The 23,899-nt window shown below is 35.5% G+C and overlaps 2 long non-coding RNA genes across 2 annotated transcripts; both read right to left on the bottom strand.

Annotated features, from left to right (window-relative positions):
- Positions 1–7,806: 7,806 nt before the first annotated feature.
- On the bottom strand, positions 7,807–10,803 carry LOC118484854. The gene is made up of 3 exons (XR_004874753.1): positions 10,451–10,803; positions 9,388–9,471; positions 7,807–7,849 (listed from the first exon to the last, which is right to left on the bottom strand). It is a non-coding gene; the product is annotated as an uncharacterized LOC118484854 (long non-coding RNA).
- A 2,634-nt stretch (positions 10,804–13,437) lies between these two features.
- On the bottom strand, positions 13,438–16,383 carry LOC118484855. Its single transcript, XR_004874754.1, has 3 exons — positions 16,034–16,383; positions 14,971–15,054; positions 13,438–13,480 (listed from the first exon to the last, which is right to left on the bottom strand). It is a non-coding gene; the product is annotated as an uncharacterized LOC118484855 (long non-coding RNA).
- Between the last annotated feature and the right edge of the window lie 7,516 nt (positions 16,384–23,899).

Consider the following 23,899-nt stretch of genomic DNA (forward strand, 5'->3'; position numbering starts at 1 on the left):
ATAGCATGAAGCTATTTCGTACGAAATGAATATAGCCATTTCGCACGAAATGGTTATTGCTTATTTCGTGCGAAATACCCACTCCTATAAATACCTGATGTGCTGATTCATTTGTAACGTTTTCTGATTCCGGTACCGAACTGCTGCCGACGTGTCATTCGATCTGTAACAGTGTTATATCAATATATAAGACAATTAAAGAGGAAATCAAGCAGTATTCAAGTCTGTATCATTGTTTCCGCCTTTGATATGGATTAGGACTCTTCTGATAGACTCGTTTAGATCGATTCTCGATCCTATAAGTGGTATCAGAGCTTAGAAGGAAGAGTTCTTGCCAAATCAGCTCGATTTCACCATCATTTCTGAATTCTACACCTTCTTTTTCAAAATTAACAAGATTTAACGGTCAAAATGACTTGAATTTTACACATTATAAGCGAAACACTGTTTTAATGAATCCTTGCAAAAATTGGACCTAAAATCGACCAAAAACTTGATTAATTTTATCAAAAACTGATCGAAAAGATGTCATCAGCAGCATTTCGCGTGAAATAGCCTATTTCGTTTGAATCAGGTTATTCATTTCGTACGAAATACACCTTGAAATCTTTATTTCGCACGAAAGTCGTCATTTCGCTTGAACAGATATTCGTTATGCACGAAATCACACTATTTCGTTTGAAAATTACTCATTTCGCACGAAAAGGTTCATTTCGTGTCAAGGATCATTTCGCTTGAAGGTTATTTCTTACCAAAAGTTCCATTTCGCATCAAAGGGTTATTCCGCACCAAAAGTCATTTCGTTTGAGATTTGATTTCGTGTGAACTTGCATTTCGCTTGAAAGCTGTGATTTTGAGAATTTGTGAAAATTGATTACTAAAACATGGAAGAAGAATTTTACAATGCGTTTGCTACACCAGTTGCTCCAGTTACAGCTGCTGAAACTGTTTATAGTGAGAATGAGACAGGAACGTATCAAAAACCAGCAAAGCTTATGTATATTGAGGATTTTAAAGGATGTCAAAATCGTTTTGAAAACTAGGTGCAAGCTTATAAGTTTGATGCATTGTATTCTTTAGATGTAGATTACATTAAACCGACCGATGAACGTGGGAATGAAAAGGCTTTTAGTGACTATTCAGATGGTAGAAATTAAAGTACACTAGTGAGAAAATGATGATTAGCATTATTCAACAAGCGGTAAAAGAATATATCTTTGTTTTGCTTCAACATCAGGATACTGCTAGATCAATTTGGTTGGCATTGATTCAAAAGTTTAAAGGAAGTGCTGATATGATCAAAAATAAGTGTGCTTTACTAAAGAAATCTTTTGATAGGTTTGTAGCTTTTGAAGGTGAAACAACAAAAATGATTATCGATAGATATTCTCGTCTTGTTCAGGAAATGAGAAGATTGGATATCAAGAAAGAAGATGATGAATGGGTTGATAAGCTTGCTGATGCACTACCACAGAATAAGTGGGGAACATACTTGTTGATCTTAAAACATTTGAGAAAATCTGAAAGTATGATTTTGGCTAAATTCATTCAGAAGCTTGAAGAACATGAACTGGATGTTCAGAAAACTGCTATCATGAGTAATCCAAGTGCTCAACAAGATGTTAGTCTATACTACAGAGCAGATTTGAAACTACTCCGAGTCCAAAGGTTAAGACTGCTTTTAGTGCTGATAGTTCTTCTGGAACTAACGGTAGTACTGTAACTCATAGTGGTGGATATTCATCGTCGTATTCAAGTTTTGATCTAAATTTTACAACACCAAGTCTTCAACGACAGAATCCAACAAATCTGCAATGCAATGTTACTTTGAATATTCAAAATGGTCAAAATCTTTCTCCAGAAGTGGCTAAGCAACACATGGCATCACTTGTTACTATGTTAGAGTCGTATGAAAGCTTAGTTGCTGGACGTATTGGAAATCCTATGCTCACCAAAGAGGATTATGACCAAATTGATTCTGTAGAACTTGAGTTGATGGATATCAAGTGGTGTTTGGCCAGTGCTGTAAGAAGAGTAGAAAAATACCAACAGATCACCGGTAGTGATAATTTTCGTGAAATTGGTGCATCTACATTAGGGTTTGACAAATCAAAAGTTACCTGTTTTCGCTGTCGAGAAAAACGGTCATTTTAAGCGTGAGTGCAAAAACAAAGAAGCATCCGAAAGAAAAGATTTGTTTGGTAACAATGATTATTATCAAAAATCGATTTTTCATCAGGTTACTCAACAACCATCATCGTCCCGTGCCATTGAAGATGGAAAGAAGAAAGCTTATCTTGTAAATCAAGATGATGAAAAACTAGCAGAGAGTTTTAGCTGGGACAACTACGTTCCAGATAAAGAATTTTTAAAGAAATCAGCTTTTGTTGCTCAAATCTTGGAAAAAGATTCAGTCAAATCTAAGCCGAAAAGAATACCGATTTTTAGTGAATTAGGATGTGATGCAGATACCGATGACGAAGAAGAATATATTAATAAAGCTAGAAAAGGTCTGGATACTTATAGTTTTAATTTGTTTCTTGCAGAAAAAATCGAGATGTTGAAAGAAAAAAAGGCTGCTCGACTGAAGAGAGAACAAGAAGATTTGGAAGCAAGAAAGATTGCTGAAGAAAAAGCAAAAACGGAAGCTGAGAAAACAGAAGTTGAAGAAAATTCGACAGAAAAAGTCGAAGTTAAAGGATGGGAAGAAGAAATAGAATTTGATGAAGAATCGGATGTGGTTGAAAAGGTAGTGGAGAAAGTGGGGGAGAAAATTATTGAAGTCGAAAAAATAGTTGAGGTTGAGAAAATAGTGGAAAAATCGTCGAGGTTGAGAAGATCGTCGAGGTTGAAAAATTCATCGAAGTTGAAAAAATTGTTGAAGTTACGAAACCTTGTCTAAAATGTTTGAAGAATTGCTAACATTGTGAAGAGAAAGACAAGAAGATTTGTGAACTTGAAGAGTTGAAAGAAAAATTATTGTTTGATGTGAAGTATGTGAAGGAATCGTATGATGTACTGAACAGAACAGTTGATGGTTTGAACAAGACAAACTTAGAAGTTGATGCTGCTATGGCAATGATGAGTTCAACATTAATGATGAAGCAGAAAATCATCAATGAGTATATTGAAGAATGTGCTAAACTGAAGCAGGATTTAGAACTTGAAAAGATTGAAAGTGAAAGAATCAAACGATTACTGTTGAGTTATACAACTTGTGATTACTTGATTGATAGAGTTTATCCTACTGTTGCAGGTCTTGAAGCTTTTCAAGATAAAAAGACAGAAGATACAGATGCTGGTAAGAAACCAAATGTCAAGTATAATAAGTGTCCGCCTCCGATTTGGAATAGTTATTCTCCCAGAAAGCCTAATGAGGAACGGCTAAAAAAGGCAGTCAACATCAAGTTAAAGTCTGAAACCACTGATGAGTTACCAGATAATATTGATGTCACATTCACAGCGTCTGACACTGATCATGAGTCTGAATTATTAAAGAAAGTGGTTGATCAGGTGTTGGATGTGGATGAAGAGTCAAAATCGGAGTCTAAATCTGAAAGTTCGAGTTCGTCAGACAAGAGTCCGAGTTCACCAGTCAAACGGGTTTACAATAAAGAATTCCTGTTATCAAAATCTAATTTCAATGACGAATCAATCAAAGTGGCATATACTTTGAATGATTCAGACAAATTATATTATGTTGAGGAATTTCCAATAAGAAGTGTTAAATCTGAAATGATCAAACAGGTTCTCAAATTAACAGAAATTAATATTTCTGAAATAAAAGATTTAAATCTTCATGAAAAATGTAAAAAGTACACTTCAAGAGTTCAACAGAGATTGAACAAGAAAAAAAGTTACAGTTCTGGTTCAGGTTATCGAAAGAAACCGAACCATAACGGTAATTTCAAAAAGCAGGGATTAGGTTTCATTCCCCTAGAAAATCATAAAAAATAAGAAAATGTATAAACCAAAAACTAAATTTGTTACAGGAACAAGCTCAGAAGAAGAAGAGAAGAAACCATTTTGGAAACAGACAAACAAAGAGTTTCTTGCTGAGAGGAAAAAGAAAATGGTGAAAGAATCTGAGAAAAGGGTTGAACGAAGAACCTGTTTCAAATGTCAAGAAGTTGGTCACATCGCTTGGAATTGTCCAAGGCCCAACAATACAAAACAGGGAGTTTCTTCTAACCCAAAGATGAGGGAAAATGGGTTAATAAAATAAAACAATCAACTGAAAAGGTCAAAATGTTCAAAGATTTGACTTTCGAAATTGGTGAAAGTTCGAAAAGATTCTACAAAAGAAAAGTTGATTTGAACAAACAAATATGGGTTGTTAAATCAGAAAGTAGTTCTGACAATGAATCTGACTCGTCAAAGTCAGAGGAGTCATTTGTTAAGAAAAATGTTGAGAATTCCGTTCCAGAAATGAATGATGAAAACTTTCCGAAATTGTCAAAAGAAAATTTAAAGCTAAAAGTTGGAAAGGTTGAGATTTCAGATCAATTCTTTGCTGGTAAGGAAGAATTTGATGCTGAAAAGGTTTTCAATGGAAATGTAAAACATATCTTTGGGAAGATGGTTGACGGAAAGGTAAAGGGTGCAAAAGAGTTTTATAAATCGAAAAGATGGTGGGATAAAGATGGATCAAAATCACCCAAGGCTAGTCAGGCTTGGGTGACAGCATTTTCTACTTAAAAAACCTGACTTGCCAGAGCTCCCAGGTTGGTAAGAGTGGAGCAGGAATCGACATCTTTCTTGAGAAATTCACATTTGTGATATTTCAATCTACAAGTGATTAATCAAGGACATTAAGTTGTACTTGATTTATCATTCCTTCAAGTGGCATTGATTGAATTTAAAAATGTTAATTTTTTTATGTGGTTAAAAGAGAAACAAAGTGATGAAATGATCCCCTAACCTGCAAGTGGTTTGAGAAAATTAACAAAACTAATTTTCCGGAAAAACCATTTTGATTAAAACAAACTTAAGTGTTTTGAAATCATAATGGGAAAATAGTTTGTTGTAAGGGGGAGTTCTGATTGTTTATGCCAAGTGGATGGCGAATTGTAACGCCCCAAAATCTGAATGTTAATATTTGTCGGATGTTCCTTTATGACACGTCATGAAATAAATAACTAGGCTATTTAACATAGTTAAGGGTATGGTCAAAAGTATTAAGTAATGAAAGGTAGTGTCATTTATGTTTTAAAGGAAAACCCGAGGGGCTAAAGTGGAAACAAATGAAAGTTGTTCACTAATTAAAAGATCAACACACACACACAAACACACATACGTGTGTGTTCGTGAAGCTTCAGGAGCTCTCAAGAACTCCAAACCCTAAACATGAAAGATCATCCAAATTGAAGGGCTAAATGATGCTTAAATCTATAACCGAGCATGGATTAATGATCACCAACATGAGGAGATCATAAGGTATGTTTTAAATTTAAGATTGGTGATCATGGGTGAAGTGGGTTATGCTCTAATCCGTGAGATAATATGAAATTGATTATGTATAAGGGTTAGAAACATCATATAGAACATGGGTTATGTAAGATTTGTGTTAATTTGAAGTTTAGATGCGAAACCCGTTTGTTATGGTGAGGATGATGACTTGAATCACCATTTATGTTTAATTCTTGTTGAAAGAATGATGTATTATGTGGGTATGATGAATTATTGTTAGATAATGGCATAAAAGTTATATGATTCTAGTTGAAATTGATGATCTATGTTATGAACTAGGAAGAGTATGCATAAAATACTTGTACTATAGGCTTAAGTGATGGCATGCACACCAAGTGTTTGATGAAATGCCCAAGTGATATTAGGATATGAGAATTTTATCAAAGGGCTTGACATTTATGAATGAATTGGGGAATGACGAGGTCGGTAGTAGACTAACTTGAATAATGTGCCTTAAAGGAAATTCATAAAGAGAATTCGGGTTGAATGTATGTGATGATCAAGATTATGCATTAGAAGCTTGTACGTTGTGCTTGAACGGGCGATGCTCCCCATGTGTTTTTATTAATCACTTAATTTCAATCAAGAAGTGAATGTGTACTAAATATATAATATATGACCATGCTAGTAAAGGATGATGTTATGAATTACGTTAGGTTGACTAACTGAACAATGTGGTTGACAATTTATGTCGTATGCGTGTTAGTGAAAGTCAATGTAGATAAGAGCTGGAAAATGTGTATTAATATGAATAAGCATGAGTACTAACATTATTATGGCATGACGACATGAAAGGATAGGAACCACACTAGCATGTACCAAGCATGAAAGGCTAACGGGTCGAAATGAGGCAAGGAAGCGGTTACGAACATGGATGCACGAGGTAAGTGATTTCCGTAATCACTTCTTATTTTGTTTAAGTAATGTAGTGTTAGTTAATTGAGCATGATGATGAATGAAATTTGATATGGTTTTGGTTGTATGAAATCGGTGAAGACATTACCATTTGGCAATATTGACTAATGAATTGTTTGTCAAGTATTATGCATTCACAGGATGATTAGCGAAAGGGATTATGTTGCTATTACTTAGTCAATTAGTGCACGAAGTATCAAAACGGGTCTTAGCTTTGATCCGAGCCAGGTATGTGCGATTAGAGTTGTAGTTAAGTCATGGGAGTAGTCAAATGTTTAAGGAAGCCCTTTATAGTAAAGGATGGAACAAAGTTGACAAAAACGCCCTTGAAGGGTAAATTGGGCTAACGATATTAAAAGTAGTTTAGAAACAAGCTAATCGATTGGTGTAATGTTTTGGTCAAGTATGAAAGTGAGAAGTATAGGGTTTTGTATGTCGTAGACCTTTTTATGCACGAATACCCATGACGTGTAACACCCCAAAGATAAAAGACACAATAAATAATAATAAACTAAATGTGGGATCCTAAAGAATATGTAGCAATAAGGTACCTAAATGTGGGATCCTAAGGAATATATAGTAATATGGTACCTAAATGTGGGATCCTAAAGAATATGTAGCAATAAGGTACCTAAATGTGGGATCCTAAGGAATATATAGTAATATGGTACCTAAATGTGGGATCCTAAAGAATATGTAGCAATAAGGTACCTAAATGTGGGATCCTAAGGAATATATAGTAATATGGTACCTAAATGCGGGATCCTAAAGAATATGTAGCAATAAGGTACCTAAATGTGGGATCCTAAAGAATATGTAGCAATAAGGTACCTAAATGTGGGATCCTAAGGAATATATAGTAATATGGTACCTAAATGTGGGATCCTAAAGAATATGTAGCAATAAGGTACCTAAATGTGGGATCCTAAGGAATATATAGTAATATGGTACCTAAATGCGGGATCCTAAAGAATATGTAGCAATAAGGTACCTAAATATGGGATCCTAAAGAATATGTAGCAATAAGGTACCTAAATGTGGGATCCTAAGGAATATATAGTAATATGGTACCTAAATGCGGGATCCTAAAGAATATGTAGCAATAAGGTACCTAAATGTGGGATCCTAAAGAATATGTAGCAATAAGGTACCTAAATGTGGGATCCTAAGGAATATATAGTAATATGGTACCTAAATGTGGGATCCTGTAAGACCCTAATACGTATTTGACTAAAAGTCGCAGCGGAAGTTCAAGCCATAAACTTTCTTTCGTTATAAACACCTTAACTTATTTAAAAATTAACTTTAACATAACTCTTTCACATAAATCCATCAATCGACTTATTTACTAAGTAAAAACATAGCTTATGTTTACTACATTATATACATCAACGTTCCCGTACAATCTCACTAGTGACTCGATCCTCGATCTCTGTTCCTTGATGATCCTCATGACTCGTACTACCTGCGCTCACCACATTAAATTCATAACATTAGTACGCATTATAAACATACAAGATTTATTCACGTTTACTTCTTGTTCCGTTAATTCTTTACATCCCAGCTTTCCATCTGATCGTACATTCCGTGGTGAGACTTTCTCATTGTACCTGCGTTACACTTCGTTCACAAGGCACACTATTATTATCGTCAATACTCAATTTCATTGAATACATGCGTATATACTTTCATACATACTTACATATGTGCATCCGTTCACACATAACTACTTACAAACCTACGTACCTACATTCATACGTACGTTCCTACATACGTGCATACCTACATACATACATACATACATACATACATACATACATACATACATACATTCATACATACCACTTATATTCACACATACATACATACATACATACCTTCATACGTATCTACTTAAGGAAATTCTTAACTTAGAATCCCACATTTAGGTACCATATTACTACATATTCTTTAGGATCCCACCTTTGGGTACCATATTACTACATATTCTTTAGGATCCCACCTTTGGGTACCATATTACTACATATTCTTTAGGATCCCACCTTTGGGTACCATATTACTACATATTCTTTAGGATCCCACCTTTGGGTACCATATTACTACATATTCTTTAGGATCCCACCTTTGGGTACCATATTACTACATATTCTTTAGGATCCCACCTTTGGGTACCATATTACTACATATTCTTTAGGATCCCACCTTTGGGTACCATATTACTACATATTCTTTAGGATCCCACCTTTGGGTACCATATTACTACATATTCTTTAGGATCCCACCTTTGGGTACCATATTACTACATATTCTTTAGGATCCCACCTTTGGGTACCATATTACTACATATTCTTTAGGATCCCACCTTTGGGTACCATATTACTACATATTCTTTAGGATCCCACCTTTGGGTACCATATTACTACATATTCTTTAGGATCCCACCTTTGGGTACCATATTACTACATATTCTTTAGGATCCCACCTTTGGGCCCCCTACCCGTCGGCGACGCCCTCTAGTTTTTGCAGTTTTCTGCAGGTTCGTTTCGTCGTCCGTACGCACTAAAACGCACGTAACTTTTGAACCGTTTACCCGTTTGACCTCCCGTTTCTTCCTACATGCTCGTAAATTCACATTCTATCATATGAACTTAAAATCTTACCTCCGGATTACGGAAATCCTTAACTTACATACATTCGACTTAACTATTTTCTAACTATTTGACCCGTTAAGGGTATTCGCGCATTAATTGGTCTATGACTGACCAAACCATCATCCCCACTTCCATACTTGTCCAAAACATTACTCTAATAGAATAACTTGCTTCTAAACCACTTTTAAGTTCGTTTACCCCAAAATACCCATCATGGGCATTTTGGTCAACCTTAAACCCATCATTTACGACGAAAGACTTTAACACATATTTGACCTCAAACATCATATTTAATTCATTACAACACTTGATTACTTACTTGTACTACGAAGTGATTACGGAAATCACTTACCTTGTGCATCCGGGTTCGTATCCGATTCCTTGCCTCCTCTTGACCCGTTAGCCTTTCATGCTTGAGTCCGTCTTGACATGACTCCTATACTTTCATGTCACCAAATTACATTTTCATTAGCATACATCATTGTACATGTTAATGATCATATCAACCGCATATTTCACATTTGACTTCCTTTAGTCACAACTAACAAGCATGAGACATATAATCAATTTCATATCCTTTCAAACTAACGTAATTCATCATGTCATCTCAAATAATGCGTATTAACATAACACGTACCATACGACTTCCTATGAACCTACCTGTACGACAACAACTCAAGTCATGCTTCTTATGTGTAGACGCATAATTGACTTCCAGAAGTCAACGGTTTAACATATAACTTACGACATAACCTCATATTGTATGACATCTACAACTACATGATCACTTACTTGTATACATATACACATATACATACATAATCCATTCCACCCACGCTAGCATTCTCATATTTTCACAACTAACGCTTTAACCCATACTAAGCTAACCCAACATCATTTCAACATAATATCCACACGAACAATATCCAAACACACTTCTCATGTTAGTTTACTATCAAATACATCATTTTCACATCCCACATATATTCATCTTTTACTTACATACAATTTCCTCTATTAAGCTCACCTAGGCATTTCATCAAACACTTGGTGTGCGTACCACTATCTTAGTACAATGTACAACCCATTCATGCATGATCCTCCATGTTGTATTCTTCATTCATCAAATTCAACTAAACATCCATTTAATTCATGTCCTAATCAACTTATCTAAAATAATTCATCACATACAACATACTAAATCACAATTTACACAATTATTGGACATGGTGATTCACTCCCTTCATCATCCCAAATGCGTTTTACTTCTAAACATGAAATTAATCCAAAATCATACACAACACATGTTCCATATGATGATTCTAACACATATTCATGCTCAATCTCATACAATTTCGTGGATTGATCATAACCCACTTCATAGCAAGATTATTAAATCACAAATTACAACTTACCACATGCTTGCTAGGGATAGATTGTCAAGAAAACGAGTTCATGCATCGGATTTGAGCCTAATCTCCTTGTCAATTTGAAGCTTGCTTGTGAACTAGGGTTTACACCCATTTTCTCCTCCTCCTGATCGATCTCACGCACACACCTAGTGTGTCTGAGATTTTTTTTTTGTTTTAATTAAACTCAGATTCAAGTTTGGCAATCTTAGTCCCTCATGTTCTCTCTTATTCATAATTGGCACAACACTCATCCTTTAATTGCTTCTACCATACTTTTAACTAGGTTAAATAACCTAGTTATTTATTTCTTGATGTGCCATATTATAACATTTAACGAATATAAAAATTCGGGTTTTTGGGGTGTTACAAGTCTACCCCCCTTAAATGAGGTTTCGTCCCCGAAACCTTTCTCATTTTCCATCGAACACTAGCTACCTTCCTCACTTTCTTTTGATACTAATCACCTTGTCTTTCAGTTCATCGACACGACCACCAGCCCATCTCATTGACAATCTTATATCTTCAAGAACCCGCCCCAGAGCTCTTATTAGTGTCGCTTTCACTAAAAATGCTAGCTTCTAACATACTTCTTAACTAAAGGTTCATTCATCATTATAATATTCGTATATCATGTGCCATATATTTTGTTTGCTTGAAACAATTCTAACATCCTAATAATAACATTCCTTCCTGTTTATTTCAAATTTCATATCATCTTGTTGACTATGCGATCTAAATTCATCATTTACACATACCTCTTCTATGCTTAATTTGATAGGTACATCATAATAATAGGTAAACTATCCATTCTTTACTCATATATTATTCACATTACCGACTTCTTTCTAACAAGTCTATACTTTTCATACCATACTTTCACCTACCATCCTCATTTCATTGACCCGATTATAAAAGACTTAATGTCTCTATCTCATCTTTTAAGATTTACATTCTATTCATATACATCATATAGCATTCAGTCCTTGTTTTGTTATCTCAACAAAACTACTACTTCATAGTTACACCTACATGCTTAACTCCATAGTTAGCTCATTCTACTCTTCTATAGTCAGCTAAAATAAAATAAAAAAAATCAAACTTCCCATATTATACCATACCCATTCCATCATTCATTTCGTAGGTCGTACCCAATTAACCAATTCAAACTTATCTAACATAAGTTAAACTTTTTACTGACCTCATCTCATATCATCCATCGACGATCTGCAACCCAGATCGATCCGCATTCTTCACGAGTACTAGTCATACCAGGCTAGATTTCATTCATCCGCGTAATGTGCTTTCGCCCGTGCACATCCTTCCACCAATTCGTTTGGTTTCATCACATCAAGAGTTCCTAACATTATAATCTACAATTTTTGCGGTTAGCACATTTCATTCAAGCATTCATTATACTAGGTGATTACTCACCTATATTTCCTTTTTCAACGTCCTACGTACAAACTTTAACACATTCCGCATTTCATTCCTTACATGCAATTCTTTTATTCTGGTTCCTCATTTCATCAACCTTTGCAGTTTGACCCTTTCCAGGTCAGGCTGTCATTTCTTACTTACCATAGATGTATTGAGGTACTCTTCGTACTTCTTTCCATTCATGCTTACTTGCATAGACATTCATTACATCATTTCGGTATTCTTAACAAAACTTACCTGTTCGTATTTAAATCATTGTCCGGGTCGTAGCCCGTCATTCATTATGACTCCTAAGAGTCCATTACTAACATATTTAACACATAACTTGTTCGAACTTCTTTCTTTCGCTTTAAAATTTAGGTTTGCATGCCCATTACGATCATTCTTTTGTTTATTACTTTACATTTACCCGTATGACTCGTTTGACACAACCATGGTCAAACTGTCGACACATTGTGATGTGGATTAATTTCATCCCTTTTTATATTTTAAATCCGTCCCGCGAACTCAAACGTCACATTCATGCCTTTCATTGCTTTCATGTTTTGAATCCGTCTAGCGGTTCCACACATACTATTCATACATTTTCTTCCTTTCGTGCTTTGAATCCTTTTCGCGGATTCAAACATTTCATTTACATTACCCATTCACATCTTTCATTCATTACATGTGCTGAATCCGTCTCACAGATTCAAACATATCATTTTCTGCATTTCATTCCTACATAGTACTCTCAATTTCCCGAGAGCCTTACTACCCACTTCACCCGCACGCCCACCTGCTACCCAATTCTACAGATATACCTGCGATAATTACCACGGTCTCACGAACGTCATATGCTTCTTGCGTACTGGCCAGGTGCGCAATTCACATACTAATTCTGTGCCTTTAGGTAATCATCGCCTTATGTCCGCATTAGTGGGTCTCAGTTCGTGCTACATTTTTACAATTTTACCAAGACAATATCGTTGTCTTCCGTTTAGTACTTACCCTCCCAAGGAGACTTCTTCCTTTTTCTTTTAACAACGGTACCCATACATGTCAACATTGTGTACCTGGGGTCCGTCTGTCCATTCGCATCCTTGACTGCCTTAGCATCCACCTTAGACTGCATTCACGGATCATCCTCTCCAAACTTTTAAGCTTACCTTGCACATAGCAAACCGTTAGCTTCTTCATATGAATACATACATATACGTTTTCATACCATTTCTCCCTTTAGATCTTGATCGAGTCATGGATTGTACAGGTTCCTTATCACAAGAGCACATAGGTTTGAGTTCAAGTACCTACCTTCTCGTACTTGATTCCCTCAAACCAGGGCTCTGATACCAACTTGTAAGACCCTAATACGTATTTGACTAAAAGTCGCAGCGGAAGTTCAAGCCATAAACTTTCTTTCATTATAAACACCTTAACTTATTTAAAAATTAACTTTAACATAACTCTTTCACATAAATCCATCAATCGACTTATTTACTAAGTAAAAACATAGCTTATGTTTACTACATTATATACATCAACGTTCCCGTACAATCTCACTAGTGACTCGATCCTCGATCTCTGTTCCTTGATGATCCTCATGACTCGTACTACCTGCGCTCACCACATTAAATTCATAACATTAGTACGCATTATAAACATACAAGATTTATTCACGTTTACTTCTTGTTCCGTTAATTCTTTACATCCCAGCTTTCCATCTGATCGTACATTCCGTGGTGAGACTTTCTCATTGTACCTGCGTTACACTTCGTTCACAAGGCACACTATTATTATCGTCAATACTCAATTTCATTGAATACATGCGTATATACTTTCATACATACTTACATATGTGCATCCGTTCACACATAACTACTTACAAACCTGCGTACCTACATTCATACGTACGTTCCTACATACGTGCATACCTACATACATACATACATACATACATACATACATACATTCATTCATACATACCACTTATATTCACACATACATACATACATACATACCTTCATACGTATCTACTTAAGGAAATTCTTAACTTAGAATCCCACATTTAGGTACCATATTACTACATATTCTTTAGGATCCCACCTTTGGGTACCATATTACTACATATTCTTTAGGATCCCACCTTTGGGTACCATATTACTACATATTCTTTAGGATCCCACCTTTGGGTACCATATTACTACATATTCTTTAGGATCCCACCTTTGGGTACCATATTACTACATATTCTTTAGGATCCCACCTTTGGGTACCATATTACTACATATTCTTTAGGATCCCACCTTTGGGTACCATATTACTACATATTCTTTAGGATCCCACCTTTGGGTACCATATTACTACATATTCTTTAGGATCCCACCTTTGGGTACCATATTACTACATATTCTTTAGGATCCCACCTTTGGGTACCATATTACTACATATTCTTTAGGATCCCACCTTTGGGTACCATATTACTACATATTCTTTAGGATCCCACCTTTGGGTACCATATTACTACATATTCTTTAGGATCCCACCTTTGGGTACCATATTACTACATATTCTTTAGGATCCCACCTTTGGGCCCCCTACCCGTCGGCGACGCCCTCTAGTTTTTGCAGTTTTCTGCAGGTTCGTTTCGTCGTCCGTACGCACTAAAACGCACGTAACTTTTGAACCGTTTACCCGTTTGACCTCCCGTTTCTTCCTACATGCTCGTAAATTCACATTCTATCATATGAACTTAAAATCTTACCTCCGGATTACGGAAATCCTTAACTTACATACATTCGACTTAACTATTTTCTAACTATTTGACCCGTTAAGGGTATTCGCGCATTAATTGGTCTATGACTGACCAAACCATCATCCCCACTTCCATACTTGTCCAAAACATTACTCTAATCGAATAACTTGCTTCTAAACCACTTTTAAGTTCGTTTACCCCAAAATACCCATCATGGGCATTTTGGTCAACCTTAAACCCATCATTTACGACGAAAGACTTTAACACATATTTGACCTCAAACATCATATTTAATTCATTACAACACTTTATTACTTACTTGTACTACGAAGTGATTACGGAAATCACTTACCTTGTGCATCCGGGTTCGTATCCGATTCCTTGCCTCCTCTTGACCCGTTAGCCTTTCATGCTTGAGTCCGTCTTGACATGACTCCTATACTTTCATGTCACCAAATTACATTTTCATTAGCATACATCATTGTACATGTTAATGATCATATCAACCGCATATTTCACATTTGACTTCCTTTAGTCACAACTAACAAGCATGAGACATATAATCAATTTCATATCCTTTCAAACTAACGTAATTCATCATGTCATCTCAAATAATGCGTATTAACATAACACGTACCATACGACTTCCTATGAACCTACCTGTACGACAACAATTCAAGTCATGCTTCTTATGTGTAGACGCATAATTGACTTCCAGAAGTCAACGGTTTAACATATAACTTACGACATAACCTCATATTGTATGACATCTACAACTACATGATCACTTACTTGTATACATATACACATATACATACATAATCCATTCCACCCACGCTAGCATTCTCATATTTTCACAACTAACGCTTTAACCCATACTAAGCTAACCCAACATCATTTCAACATAATATCCACACGAACAATATCCAAACACACTTCTCATGTTAGTTTACTATCAAATACATCATTTTCACATCCCACATATATTCATCTTTTACTTACATACAATTTCCTCTATTAAGCTCACCTAGGCATTTCATCAAACACTTGGTGTGCGTACCACTATCTTAGTACAATGTACAACCCATTCATGCATGATCCTCCATGTTGTATTCTTCATTCATCAAATTCAACTAAACATCCATTTAATTCATGTCCTAATCAACTTATCTAAAATAATTCATCACATACAACATACTAAATCACAATTTACACAATTATTGGACATGGTGATTCACTCCCTTCATCATCCCAAATGCGTTTTACTTCTAAACATGAAATTAATCCAAAATCATACACAACACATGTTCCATATGATGATTCTAACACATATTCATGCTCAATCTCATACAATTTCGTGGATTGATCATAACCCACTTCATAGCAAGATTATTAAATCACAAATTACAACTTACCACATGCTTGCTAGGGATAGATTGTCAAGAAAACGAGTTCATGCATCGGATTTGAGCCTAATCTCCTTGTCAATTTGAAGCTTGCTTGTGAACTAGGGTTTACACCCATTTTCTCCTCCTCCTGATCGATCTCACGCACACACCTAGTGTGTCTGAGATTTTTTTTTTGTTTTAATTAAACTCAGATTCAAGTTTGGCAATCTTAGTCCCTCATGTTCTCTCTTATTCATAATTGGCACAACACTCATCCTTTAATTGCTTCTACCATACTTTTAACTAGGTTAAATAACCTAGTTATTTATTTCTTGATGTGCCATATTATAACATTTAACGAATATAAAAATTCGGGTTTTTGGGGTGTTACAGATCCTAAAGAATATGTAGCAATAAGGTACCTAAATGTGGGATCCTAAAGAATATGTAGTAATATGGTACCTAAATGTGGGATCCTAAAGAATATGTAGTAATATGGTACCTAAACGTGGGATTCTCAGTTAAGAATTTCCTTAAGTAGATACGTATGAAGGTATGTATGTATGTATGTGTGAATATAAGTGGTATGTATGAATGAAGGTAGGTATGTATGTATGTGTGAATATAAGTGGTATGTATGAATGAATGTATGTATGTATGTATGTAGGTGTGTATGTAGGTAGTATGTGTATGTGTATATATATATCCAAGTGAGTATGTACGAATGTGTGCACGTATGTAGGGTTGTGAGAAGGCATGTAATAGGTATGTATGTAGACATGTATGCATGTATGTATGTAGGTATGCACGTATGTAGGAACGTACGTAAGAATGTAGGTACGTAGGTTTGTAAGTAGTTATGTGGGAACGGATGCATATATGTAAGTATGTATGAAAGTATATACGCATGTATTCAATGAAATTGAGTATTGACGATAATAATAGTGTGCCTTGTGAACGAAGTGTAACGCAGGTACAATGAGAAAGTCTCACCACGGATTGTACGATCAGATGGGAAGCTGGGATGTAAAGAGTTAACGGAACAGAAAGTAAACGTGAATAAATCTTGTATGTTTATAATGCGTACTAATGTTATGAATTTTATGTGGTGAGCGCAGGTAGTACGAGTCATGAGGATCATCACGGAATAGAGATCGAGGATCGAGTCACTAGTGAGATTGTACGGGAACGTTGATGTATATAATGTAGTAAACATAAGCTATGTTTTTACTTAGTAAATAAGTCGATTGATGGATTTATGTGAAAGGGTTATGTTAAAGTTAATTTTTAAATAAGTTAAGGTGTTTATAATGAAAGAAAGTTTATGGCTTGAACTTCCGCTGCGACTTTTAGTCAAACACGTATTAGGGTCTTACAAGTTGGTATCAGAGCCCTGGTTTGAGCGAATCAAGTACGAGAAGATAAATACTTGAACTCAAACCTGTGTGCTCTTGTGATAAAGAACCCGTACAATCCACGACTCGATCAAGATCTAAAGGTAGAAATGGAATGAAAGCACGTATGAATACATTCATATAAAGAAACTAACGGTTTTATATGTGCAAGGTAAACATAAGTGTCTGAAGAGGATGGTCCGTGGATGCAGGATAGGATGAATACTAAGGCTGGCAAAGGTGTAAATAAGCTAATGAACCCCAGGTACACACTATTAATATGTATGGGTATCAATGTTGAAAGAAAAAGGGAGAAATCTCCTTGGGAAGGTAATTATTAAACGAAAGGCAATGATGTGGTCTTGGGGAAATTTTAGAAATGTGCACAAAACTGAAACCCATTTCTCGGACATAAGGCGATGATTACACGAAGGCACGAACTAGTATGTGGATTGCGCACCTGGCCAGTACGCAAGAAGCATATGACGTTCGTGAGACCGTGGTAATTATCGCAGGTGTGTCCGGTAGAACTGGGTAACAGGTGGGCGTGCGGTGAAATGGGTAGTAAGACTCTCGGGAAATTGAGAGTACTATGTAAGAGTGAAAAGTATGAGTGATAAGAATGAAGAATGTTGAATCCGTAAGACAGTACGGATCAGCAATGTATGAATGAAATGTTTGAATCCGCGAGACGGATTCAAAGAATGAAAGATGCGAATGCAATGTTTGAATCCGCAAGACGGATTCAAAACATAGAAGGTACGAAAGGTATGAATAATGCATTCGAATCCGCGAAACATATTTAAGGTATAAAAGACGAAACTAGTCTACATAAGAAGTGTCGATAGTCTGACCGTGATTGTGTTAAATGAGTCATATGGGCAAATGTAAAGTAAAGAAACAAAAGAATGATCGTAATGAGCATGCAGACCTAAGTTATAAAACGAAAGAAGGAAGTTTTGAACAAGGTATGTGTTAAATGTGTTAGAAATCGACTCTTAGAAGTCAGAATGAATGACGGGCTATGACCCAGACAATGGTTTAAGTATGAACAAAAAGGGTAAGTTTGTTAAGAATACTAAAACGATGTAATGAATGTCTTTGTAAGTAAGCATGAATGGAAGGAAGCACGAATGTGTACTTCAATGCATCTATGATAAGTAAGAAAATTCAGTTTAACCTTAAAAGGTCAAACTGCAAAGGTTGACGAAATAAGTAACTAAAATGAAAGAATTGCGTGTAAGAAATGGAATGTAAGATATGTTATAGCATGTACGCAGGAAATATGTAACAGAATTATAGGTGTGTAATCACCTAGTGTTATGAATGTTTGAATGACATATGCTAACATCCGATGTTGTTGATGATAATGTTAGAACTATTGATGCGATGAAACCAATCGTATTGGTGAAAGGACGTGCACGAGCGGAAGCTCATAACACGAAGGAATGAAACTTGGCCTGTACGGCTAGTGCACGAGGAGAAGATGATCGATCAGGGTTGCGGATCGTGGTTGGGAAATGAAAAAGAGGTTAGTAAAATGTCTAACTCATGATTGGAGAGATATGAACTGTCTATACACGTGAATTAAGTAATGCATGAAGTGAAAGCGATAGTAATGTGAAATGAACGGAATGATTTAAAGATACTATAAAGGTATGCAAGGTATACGTAAATGTAGAAAAGGTAGAATAAGGTTAACGTTAAAGTTAAGCATATATGAGTATGTATAGATTTCGGGTAATGGTTAAATTCCCGTAAGATGAACTACATGATACACATACATATGTAAACTAAATAATGCACGAAGTGAGAATAATTGTAAAGTGAAATGAAAAAGATGGTTAGAAAGTAACGTAAAGGTATGCATGGTACAAGTAATTGTAGAAAACGTAGAAGGATGATCACGTTAGAGTTAAGCACATAGGTGTGTGTGATTACAAGTCAAAGAAGTATGTATATTGAACCGTGGTTGTCAGACCAAGGAAATGAAAATGATATGCGAAATTATGATAAGGAAGGTATGGAATTGTTAGGGAGAAGTCAATGATATGAATAATGAAATAAACATGAAAGAAACATTAATAGGAATGTTTTTGAAATTGAATGATAGTCATTGTGATGAGCTCGTGGTTGTGTCGAGTGTATGTAGAGAAGGAATAATTAGTGTTAAATAAAGGTAAGAAAGGTTTCGGGGACGAAACCTCAATTAAGGGTGGTAGACTTGTAACGCCCCAAAATCTGAATGTTAATATTTGTCGGATGTTCCTTTATGACACGTCATGAAATAAATAACTAGGCTATTTAACATAGTTAAGGGTATGGTCAAAAGTATTAAGTAATGAAAGGTAGTGTCATTTATGTTTTAAAGGAAAACCTGAGGGGCTAAAGTGGAAACAAATGAAAGTTGTTCACTAATTAAAAGATCAACACACACACACAAACACACATACGTGTGTGTTCGTGAAGCTTCAGGAGCTCTCAAGAACTCCAAACCCTAAACATGAAAGATCATCCAAATTGAAGGGCTAAATGATGCTTAAATCTATAACCGAGCATGGATTAATGATCACCAACATGAGGAGATCATAAGGTATGTTTTAAATTTAAGATTGGTGATCATGGGTGAAGTGGGTTATGCTCTAATCCGTGAGATAATATGAAATTGATTATGTATAAGGGTTAGAAACATCATATAGAACATGGGTTATGTAAGATTTGTGTTAATTTGAAGTTTAGATGCGAAACCCGTTTGTTATGGTGAGGATGATGACTTGAATCACCATTTATGTTTAATTCTTGTTGAAAGAATGATGTATTATGTGGGTATGATGAATTATTGTTAGATAATGGCATAAAAGTTATATGATTCTAGTTGAAATTGATGATCTATGTTATGAACTAGGAAGAGTATGCATAAAATACTTGTACTATAGGCTTAAGTGATGGCATGCACACCAAGTGTTTGATGAAATGCCCAAGTGATATTAGGATATGAGAATTTTATCAAAGGGCTTGACATTTATGAATGAATTGGGGAATGACGAGGTCGGTAGTAGACTAACTTGAATAATGTGCCTTAAAGGAAATTCATAAAGAGAATTCGGGTTGAATGTATGTGATGATCAAGATTATGCATTAGAAGCTTGTACGTTGTGCTTGAACGGGCGATGCTCCCCATGTGTTTTTATTAATCACTTAATTTCAATCAAGAAGTGAATGTGTACTAAATATATAATATATGACCATGCTAGTAAATGATGATGTTATGAATTACGTTAGGTTGACTAACTGAACAATGTGGTTGACAATTTATGTCGTATGCGTGTTAGTGAAAGTCAATGTAGATAAGAGCTGGAAAATGTGTATTAATATGAATAAGCATGAGTACTAACATTATTATGGCATGACGACATGAAAGGATAGGAACCACACTAGCATGGACCAAGCATGAAAGGCTAACGGGTCGAAATGAGGCAAGGAAGCGGTTACGAACATGGATGCACGAGGTAAGTGATTTCCGTAATCACTTCTTATTTTGTTTAAGTAATGTAGTGTTAGTTAATTGAGCATGATGATGAATGAAATTTGATATGGTTTTGGTTGTATGAAATCGGTGAAGACATTACCATTTCGCAATATTGACTAATGAATTGTTTGTCAAGTATTATGCATTCACAGGATGATTAGCGAAAGGGATTATGTTGCTATTACTTAGTCAATTAGTGCACGAAGTATCAAAACGGGTCTTAGCTTTGATCCGAGCCAGGTATGTGCGATTAGAGTTGTAGTTAAGTCATGGGAGTAGTCAAATGTTTAAGGAAGCCCTTTATAGTAAAGGATGGAACAAAGTTGACAAAAACGCCCTTGAAGGGTAAATTGGGCTAACGATATTAAAAGTAGTTTAGAAACAAGCTAATCGATTGGTGTAATGTTTTGGTCAAGTATGAAAGTGAGAAGTATAGGGTTTTGTATGTCGTAGACCTTTTTATGCACGAATACCCATGACGTGTAACACCCCAAAGATAAAAGACACAATAAATAATAATAAACTAAATGTGGGATCCTAAAGAATATGTAGCAATAAGGTACCTAAATGTGGGATCCTAAGGAATATATAGTAATATGGTACCTAAATGTGGGATCCTAAAGAATATGTAGCAATAAGGTACCTAAATGTGGGATCCTAAGGAATATATAGTAATATGGTACCTAAATGTGGGATCCTAAAGAATATGTAGCAATAAGGTACCTAAATGTGGGATCCTAAGGAATATATAGTAATATGGTACCTTAATGCGGGATCCTAAAGAATATGTAGCAATAAGGTACCTAAATGTGGGATCCTAAAGAATATGTAGCAATAAGGTACCTAAATGTGGGATCCTAAGGAATATATAGTAATATGGTACCTAAATGTGGGATCCTAAAGAATATGTAGCAATAAGGTACCTAAATGTGGGATCCTAAGGAATATATAGTAATATGGTACCTAAATGCGGGATCCTAAAGAATATGTAGCAATAAGGTACCTAAATGTGGGATCCTAAAGAATATGTAGCAATAAGGTACCTAAATGTGGGATCCTAAGGAATATATAGTAATATGGTACCTAAATGCGGGATCCTAAAGAATATGTAGCAATAAGGTACCTAAATGTGGGATCCTAAAGAATATGTAGCAATAAGGTACCTAAATGTGGGATCCTAAGGAATATATAGTAATATGGTACCTAAATGTGGGATCCTAAAGAATATGTAGCAATAAGGTACCTAAATGTGGGATCCTAAAGAATATGTAGTAATATGGTACCTAAATGTGGGATCCTAAAGAATATGTAGTAATATGGTACCTAAACGTGGGATTCTCAGTTAAGAATTTCCTTAAGTAGATACGTATGAAGGTATGTATGTATGTATGTGTGAATATAAGTGGTATGTATGAATGAAGGTAGGTATGTATGTATGTGTGAATATAAGTGGTATGTATGAATGAATGTATGTATGTATGTATGTAGGTGTGTATGTAGGTAGTATGTGTATGTGTATATATATATCCAAGTGAGTATGTACGAATGTGTGCACGTATGTAGGGTTGTGAGAAGGCATGTAATAGGTATGTATGTAGACATGTATGCATGTATGTATGTAGGTATGCACGTATGTAGGAACGTACGTAAGAATGTAGGTACGTAGGTTTGTAAGTAGTTATGTGGGAACGGATGCATATATGTAAGTATGTATGAAAGTATATACGCATGTATTCAATGAAATTGAGTATTGACGATAATAATAGTGTGCCTTGTGAACGAAGTGTAACGCAGGTACAATGAGAAAGTCTCACCACGGATTGTACGATCAGATGGGAAGCTGGGATGTAAAGAGTTAACGGAACAGAAAGTAAACGTGAATAAATCTTGTATGTTTATAATGCGTACTAATGTTATGAATTTTATGTGGTGAGCGCAGGTAGTACGAGTCATGAGGATCATCACGGAATAGAGATCGAGGATCGAGTCACTAGTGAGATTGTACGGGAACGTTGATGTATATAATGTAGTAAACATAAGCTATGTTTTTACTTAGTAAATAAGTCGATTGATGGATTTATGTGAAAGGGTTATGTTAAAGTTAATTTTTAAATAAGTTAAGGTGTTTATAATGAAAGAAAGTTTATGGCTTGAACTTCCGCTGCGACTTTTAGTCAAATACGTATTAGGGTCTTACACGAATTGAAGCAATTCACAACAGTTGTCAATTTACTTGTATAGTTTGTTTTTCAAAATTTTCTTTAAATAGTTTTGAATTTTAGGGGGAGTAAGTGTAATTCAGAAAATCCAAAAACATTAGAAAAATTCAAAATGAGTTTTGTTGTGAAAAAGAGGAAATGATAGTACATCAGTGGACTACCACAGTACGCTAAAGAATTGTAAAGTCAAATGTGATAAACGATCTCACTGAAGATGTGCCAGTAGGTTTTTATACATTCAGTAGATTTGTTTTCGAGATATAAACCTAAAAGTCTATACTTACTTATCTCGTGGGGAACATCTCTCGGGTATATGGGTAACCCCCGAAATCTTGTTTGAAAGATTTTCTATTTATGACATACTAGGTCTTTGTGCGTGGTGATATCTGGGGTATTATACCTGGACTTCTGATTTTGCGGAAGCAATAGCCTAGTCCTCGTATAATGCTTTGCATTGCTTTAATCTTTAAAGCTCTCCCTCAGCATAAAAATGATGAAACATTGTAAAATGCTAATCATGTGCTGTTGAAAAAAAGATCCCCAAATGGGACACACCTAAAGACGAGCCATCATCTCTCTGTACGAACGGAAGTTCTAACCTGAGCTCTCATGGCCTTGCATTTACCCCTTACAGATATCATTAGTGTACATTCACCTGTAAGACTGAATATAGAAGTCTGGACACGGGAGTATATTCTGAGGTGGTACACGCGAATAAGTTTAAGTGCTTAAAACACTAATCTCGTATCTC

This window comes from Helianthus annuus, chromosome 12, assembly GCF_002127325.2.
Source record: "Helianthus annuus cultivar XRQ/B chromosome 12, HanXRQr2.0-SUNRISE, whole genome shotgun sequence".
In the NCBI taxonomy this organism is placed as follows: Eukaryota; Viridiplantae; Streptophyta; class Magnoliopsida; order Asterales; family Asteraceae; genus Helianthus; species Helianthus annuus.